The sequence below is a fragment of the Lipotes vexillifer genome, unplaced genomic scaffold, assembly GCF_000442215.2.
Source record: "Lipotes vexillifer unplaced genomic scaffold, Lipotes_vexillifer_v1.1 scaffold613, whole genome shotgun sequence".
NCBI lineage: Eukaryota > Metazoa > Chordata > Mammalia > Artiodactyla > Lipotidae > Lipotes > Lipotes vexillifer.
The window spans coordinates 427,257-434,856 of record NW_006792345.1 but is presented as its reverse complement, the minus strand read 5'-3'; the positions used below and the strand labels follow the sequence as shown (position 1 = coordinate 434,856).

The following is a 7,600-nucleotide window of genomic DNA, read 5'->3' as shown; positions in this document are numbered from 1 at the left end:
TGTGATCCACACATTCAAACGTGTAGTCAGGCGACAGAGGTATGAGTCCCAGACCAGCCCCTTCCTGACCGGGTCAGTCACTTACCCTCTCGCAGCCTCGGTTTCTCAGCAGTGGAATGAAAGTTACAATAATAGCCACACAGGGCGGTGAGAAATAGATGATTTGTGAAGGTGCCTGGCATATAGTGTTACCCAATAATGTTTGTTTCTTCCTTCCTTGTATGGAAAGATGGACTGACCTATAAAAGTCCTTCCTAGTGTTGATAATAGGAAAGCCTTGCTCAGGCATCCTTCAGACCAGGAAAAGCTCCACACTGCTGAGGTTTTACAACTGGTCTTCTATTCCATGCTTGGGTCCATTGGGCACCACTACCTCTCCCTCATGTCTACCCATGCTCATCTTCATCAAGGAACAGGGGTCCTGGGTCCAGGTGAGAACTCATGAAGCCCTTTGAAAGGTCTCTTGGAAAAGCTGTCTCACCTCCAACCACGATCCCTGTTTTACATGAGGAAAGCTTATGTGAAAATTCTGGTCATTTATCACTTTTCAACAGGTGCAACCACCATTAAACCTAAAGCTTTGCTGCTTGTGAGCAAATATTTGCATCTGATCTAGAAATGGGGCCCACAGGCTAGAAATGACACAAAGAAAATAGGAGGAAAGGGGACTAGGAAGGGGGGTGTAGTAGCCCCCATTCACAGAGCCAAGCACCATCACCCCTGGAGCCTCACTCCAAGTGAACTCTTGATTCCTCAGGGTAAAGAAGACTTGAGCACTGTCTAATTTCTTTAAGAAGACACAAGATAAAGATTTGTAGATTACATTGTTACATTCATTATAGGAATGCGAGGTTTCCATAGTGAAAGTAATTCTTAAAATTTGCTGAAAACTTGTGTCTTCACTTATGTTCTTTTTTTTAATTTCTTGAAAAGAAAGAGAAGTAGTAGCAACATTGTATTTTTTATTTATTTTTTATTTTTATTTTTTTAATTTTTGGCTGCGTTGGGTTTTCGTTGCTGCGCGCAGGCTTTCTCTGCGGCGAGCAGGGGCTACTCTTCGTTGCAGTGTGGGCTTCTCATTGCGGTGGCTTCTCTTGTTGCGGAGCACGGGCTCTAGGCACGCAGGCTTCAGTAGTTGTGGCACACATGCTCAGTAGTTGTGGCTCGCAGGCTCAGTAGTTTTGGCACACGGGCTTAGTTGCTCTGCTGCATGTGGGATCTTCCTGGACCAGGGCTCGAACCCGTGTACCCTCCATTGGCAGGCGGGCTCGACCCCGTGTCCCCTCCATTGGCAGGCGGATTCTTAACCACTGCACCACCAGGGAAGCCCAACATTGTATTTTTTAAATCCAAGTTGTTACCAGGACTTTTGTAAAGTCCTTGGGAAGTTTTTGAAGTTTAATTAAATTTTGATTGCCTCAGAAAAAGCATACCTTCTTATTTACTATTGCCATTTCTTATGCAGCATAAGAAACAAATCAGTTAATGGTGTTGCAACTAGGGTGTTTTAAATTATCATTAAACGTTTTTTGCAGTTTGATCATAACTGTAATCCAAGTTACTTATGTTTTGAGAGTACAAAACTGAAAGATAACTTCGTTTTGGATTCAGATTTACCAGGATTCAACTTCTAGCTTTATGATCTTGATCAAGTTTTTTAATCTCTCTGAGCCTTAGTTTCCTCTCTGTGAAATAAGAATAACTTTTCTATCTTATGAGATTGTTGTGAAATTGTATATAAATGTTAAGTTTTTCTGGGACTTCCCTGGTAGTCCAGTGGCTAAGACTCTGCGCTCCCAATGCAGGGGACCCAGGTTCAATCCCTGGTCAGGGAACTAGATCCCACATGCTGCAACTAAGAGTGTGCATGCCACAGCTAAAAACCCTTATGCCACAACGAATATCCTGCACTCGGCGACGAAGATTCCGCATGCTGCAACTAAGACCCGATGCAGCCAAATAAATAAATAAATAAATATTTTAAAAATAAAATAAATGTTAAGTTTTTCCCTTTTATCCCCTTTTTCTTGTACTTAGAAATCATTTTAAATTATTTTTCTGAATAAGTAATGTATGTACATGATTTTTTAAGAAGTCAAAATAGTACAGAAGGGTGTAAGGAGAAAAGTACATCTCCCTGTCACCCTGACCCAGTGCCCCAGGCTTCATCCGGCAGTCTCTGTTGCCTACATGTACAGTTCCAAAGAGATTTCATGCAGAGAGAAGCATATTCTTTCACATGCACCTTTTTAAAACAGTTACTAGCATCGTATATGATGCTTCCCCCCCCCACAAAATCTCTCCTACACATAGTTTTAAACATATTATCTATTGGTCACTGATCTATTAATTTTCCTTTATCCCCAAAGGAAAAAAAAGAAAGACATTTCTGAGGCTTTCTGCCAAACCACAGAATTCCAACCTTACTTATATCCACAGAAAACAGTTAGATGACAAGTTAGCCTAGGGTGTTTCAAGAATTAAATGTTAACATCCCTGAAGAAAACTTTACACCTTTGAAGTAAAGAAATCTCAGAAAGGGACTCACAAATACTGTCACAAGATGCTCTAATGGTTACATTTGTAAACAATTAGGACTTATGCTTTTGTGAATGTTTCCTGTCTTCATGTTAACCTTACAAGTGTCCCCTAAATGGCTCTACAGGATTCTCTTTCGTTTTTACATCTGCATCAACTATCCCCTTAACTGTCTAAATTCCTTTTCACAAAAGCTTGCAATGTCAAGGCATAGAGAGGCTTCCATTTGCTCTTTGCTAGAACTGAGTCAGAAAACATATACTTAAAATTTGAGGCCAAGAATTTAGGAAACAATAGGTTATCCAGAAAAGAATATGCAGACCATTATATTCTTCTCCCCCAATATTTGGAGATTTTCCCACATTAGTGCATACAGATCTGTCTGCCTCATTTTCTTTAATATTAACAAATGCATTGTGTATTGAATCAGTTCCCAACTGATGGACATTTCAGTTACTTAAAATCTTCATAATCTTTATGAAAGTCATATAGCTGCCAAAAATCAATGATATACAGAAGTAGCAAGTGGTGGTTAATTTCTGGCTTTTTGATTGTATCTTACTGTGAAAGCCCTTTTTATTTCATGCTGAGAGAGTTCCAAGTTAAAACTAATTAAACACTAATTAGTGGTTGCTAATTGGGATAGTATACATCCCAGTCAGCTCAATTTTATGGAGTACTTACTGGCCCAATGTGAAGACACTGAAATAGAATACATCTGAGTTGTATTCATGAGTAGTTTTTGGTCTGATTGGGGAAGGAAGATTTAAAAAAAAAAAAAAAACAGCAAGTAGGACAACACAGATACTTATATTTTGCAGAGAATTGCAAAATCTTCTCTTTTACCTTTTTAAATTGCACTCATCAATTTCAGGATTTGAAGGTCTAGAAGGGAGTTTAAGCCACACTAAGAGAACTCTAAGCCATTGATAATAAACTGATCAGGTTTCCACTATTGGAAATGTGGTTATGTCATACTAGCTTGTTGCAGTTCAACCATCATACCAAGCACAACCAGCAAATATGGAAAAAGCATTTTTTCAAACACTCTATCTTAAGACATTGAAGAGCTATCAATGCAGTGAGGACTTCAGGAGCCACAAGCCCAGAGAAAAGGAAAGTTCAACAATGAGCATTTGAGGCATTTGCTAATTCATAAACAATAGCTGTGAAGTGACCAAAATGTGGCGGCTGACAGACGGAGATGAGGAGAGCTCAGGCAGTCCTGTTGGGCTTGTGAGACAAAACTTAAGAGTTCAGGGCCCACCAAGGAGAGCAAACCCTGATAAACACCCTAGGCTTTCCATTGGAATCCCCAAAGGGCTACACTCTGCAACTAGAGAATGAACTAGAATTTGACTAGCCTTCTCAAAAACTGAAGTGCAACTCTGAATTTGCTTAATTTCTGATTGGATTAAAGTGACACACCCATACCCTAAAAGTGGTATGTTTCCACCCAAGGCAATAGGAAATCCTCTGGAGGAAGGTACCACCATCAGCAGCCTCAGATTATCACAACACTTTTCATATATAATGTCTAGCAATCCATCAAAAATACCACGCATACCAGATGACCAAATAACCAAAAAAGAGAAAAAGCAAAGAATAGACCTAGATCCACAAGAAATACAAATATTGGAAATATAAGACATAGAATTTAAAATAACTTTAAGTATTTTTAGGAAACCAATGACAAGATGTATAATTTCAGCAACTAAATAGAAACAACAAAGAATTATATGGAATGTGAGGACTGAAAAATATACTAGTTGAAAGTAATAACTCAATAGAAGGTTTAACATCAACTTAAACATCACTGAAGAAAGGATTTATGACCTGGAAAGGAGAAAATATGCAACCTGAAACACAAAAAGAAAAAGAGGAGAAAAATACAGAAAAAGGCATAAGAGAGTTTAGACTGTGATGGAAAAAATCTAATTTACATGTAATTCAAGTCATAGAAGGCAAGGAGATGAATTGAGGCAGAGCAATATTTGGATAGTTAATGGGAATTAACTGGGAATTTTCCAGAACTAACAAAAGACATCAAACCACTGATTCAAGGAAACCACACCAATAGTAAAAGTGAAAAGAAAGGGCAAAGAAAAATTTTAAAGCAGTTAGAGGAATAAAAGATACTTCCTTAACTGAGAAGAAATTCACATAACAAAAACTTAACCATTTTAAAGTGAACAATGGCATTTAGTATATTCACAATATTGTGTAACCACCACTTCTATCTAGTTTTTTAAAGTTTTCAACATCCCAAAAGGAAACCCCCTACCCATTAAGTCATTGCTCCCTATTCCACTCTCCCCAGCCCCTGGTAACCACCTCATCTGTGTTCTGTCTCCATGGGTATGCCTGTTCTGGATATTTCTAAAAATTGAATCATATGGAATATGTGACCTTTTTTGTCTACCTTCTTTCACTTAGCATGTTTCAAGGATCATCCACATCATAGTATGCATGTATCTGTGCTTCATTCCCTTTTATGGTTGAATAATAGTATAATAGTTTGTTGTATCTATATATATGCCACAATTTGTTCATCCATTCATCTATTGATGAACATTTGGTCTGCTTCCACCTTTTGGCTGCTGTAAATAATACTGCTATGAATTGGTGGACAAGAATTTGTTTGCATCCCTCTTCTTAATTCTTTTAGGTATATACCTAGGAGTGGAATAGCTGAGTCATATGATAATTAATTCTATGTTTAACTTTCTGAGGAACCTCCAAACTGTTTTCTACAGTGGCTGAACCATTTTATATTCCCACCAGCAATGTACAAGGATTCAAATTTCTCTACATTCTCATCAGGACTTATTATTTTCCTTTTTTTATTAAATTATAGCCAATTCTAGTGGGTGTGAAGTAGCACCTCATCATGGTTTTGATTTGATTTTCCTAATGACTAATGACATTGAGCATCTTTTCTTGTGCTTGTTGACCACTTATATGTTCTTTAGAGAAATGTATATTCAAGTCCTTTGCCCATTTTTTATAAATTGATTTATTTTATTTATTTATTTTTGACTGCATTGGGTCTTCATTGTTGCATGCGGGCTTTCTCTAGTTGCAGCGAGCAGGGGGCTCCGCTTCGTGGCGGTGCACAGGCTTCTCATTGCGGTGGTGGGCTTCTCATTGTGGTGGCTTCTCTTGTTGCAGAGCACAGGCTCTAGGCACGCGGGCTTCAGTAGTTGTGGTGTGTGGGCTCAGTAGTTGTGACTTGTGGGCTCTAGAGTGCAGGCTCAGTAGTCATGGCGAACAGGCTTAGTTGCTCTGCAGCATGTGGCATCTTCCCGGACCAGGGCTCAAACCCGTGTCCCCTGCATTAGCAAGCAGATTCCTAACCACTCTCCCACCAGGAAAGCCCTGCCCATTTTTAAACTGGATTGTTTGTCTTTTTGTTACTGAGTTGTAAGAGTTCCTTATATATTTCAGATACTACACCCTTATCAGATATATGATTTTCAAAGAGTTTCTTTCATTCTTTGTCTATTCACTTTCTTGATAATGTCTTTCAAGCACAAATTTTTAATTTTGAAGGAGTCTTTTTTTTCTTTCATTGTTTGTGTTTCTAGGTGTCATATCTGAGAGACCAAAACTTCAAGAGTTTTGTAGTTTTAGCTCTTATGTTTAGATCTTCATCCATTTTGAGTCATCATATGTATGTGATGTGAGGTAGAAATCCAAATTCTTTTGCATGTAGATATCCATTTGTCCCAGTACCATTTGTTGAAGAGATTATTCGTTTTTCCCTGTTGAATAGTCTTGGTACCCTTGTCAAAATTCAGTTGAGCATAATATATGAGTTTATTCATGGACTCTCAATTCTATTTTATTGACTCTATGTCTGTCCTTGTGCCAGGATCACATGGTATTGATTACTGTTGCTTTGTAGTAACTTTGAAATTGGGAAGTGTGAGTCTTCCGACTCTGTTTTTCCTCCTTCAATATGAAATATATTACTTTCTTAATTTTAACTTTATTGGAGTATCATTGTTTACAATGTGTTAGTTTCAGGTGTCTAGCAAGGTGATTCAGTTATATATATAATATATTCTTCTTTAGATTCTTTTCTCTTATAGGTTATCCTAGAACATTGAGTACAGTTCCCTGTGCTATACAGTTGGGCCTTGCTGGTTATCTATCTTATATGAAATATATTACTTTTAAAGTAGCAACAGAGGACTGACAGTTGGTGTCTTGACAGAAACAATGGAAACCAGAAAACAGTGGAATGAAGTGTTATGGGAAAAACATGCCAACCTAAAAACCTAGGGGAAAAAATTCATCAAAAATAAAGATGAGGGGACTTCCCTGGTGGTCCAGTGGTTAAGAATCCATAGTGCAATGCAGGGGACACCGGTTCAATCCCTGGTCAGGGAACTAAGATCCCACATGCCGCGGGGTAACTAAACCCTCATGCCATAACTACAGAGCCCACTCTGGAGCCTGCACACCACAACTAGAGGGAAGCCCTCACACTGCAACAAAGAGCCCACGGGCTGCAACTAAGGCCCAATACAGCCAATAAATAAATAAATAAATATTTTTTAAAAATTATGATACTCTTAAAAGTTCTTTTAAAAATAAAAATAAATTTATAAAAATAAAGATGAAACAAGACATTTCCCAACAAACAGAAACACTGAAAGGGAGTTCTTCAGGCAGAAGAAAATTATTCCAGATAAAAACATTGAGATGCAGGAAAATTCAAGAGCAACATCAAGGGTAAATATTCAGGTAAAATGACAATCGATGTAATATAAAACACTAATAATAATGTCTTGTGGAAATTAGTTGACATTAATTGCACAAAAAGATGGGAGAGGATAAATGGAGTAAAAGTACTCTTAAGGGCTTCCCTGGTGGCACAGTGGTTGAGAGTCCGCCTGCCGATGCAGGGGACACGGGTTCGTGCCCCGGTCCGGGAAGATCCCACATGCCGTGCACGGAGCGGCTAGGCCCGTGAGCCATGGCCGCTGAGCCTGCGCGTCCGGAGCCTGTGCTACGCAACGGGAGAGGCCACAGCAGTGAGAGGCCCACGTACCGC

General features: G+C 38.8%; 1 non-coding gene across 1 annotated transcript; it reads left to right on the top strand.

The window, feature by feature from the left end:
* Positions 1-1,762: 1,762 nt before the first annotated feature.
* On the top strand, positions 1,763-1,835 carry TRNAG-CCC (transfer RNA glycine (anticodon CCC)). The gene has a single exon. It is a non-coding gene; the product is annotated as a tRNA-Gly (tRNA).
* The last annotated feature ends 5,765 nt before the right edge of the window (positions 1,836-7,600 follow it).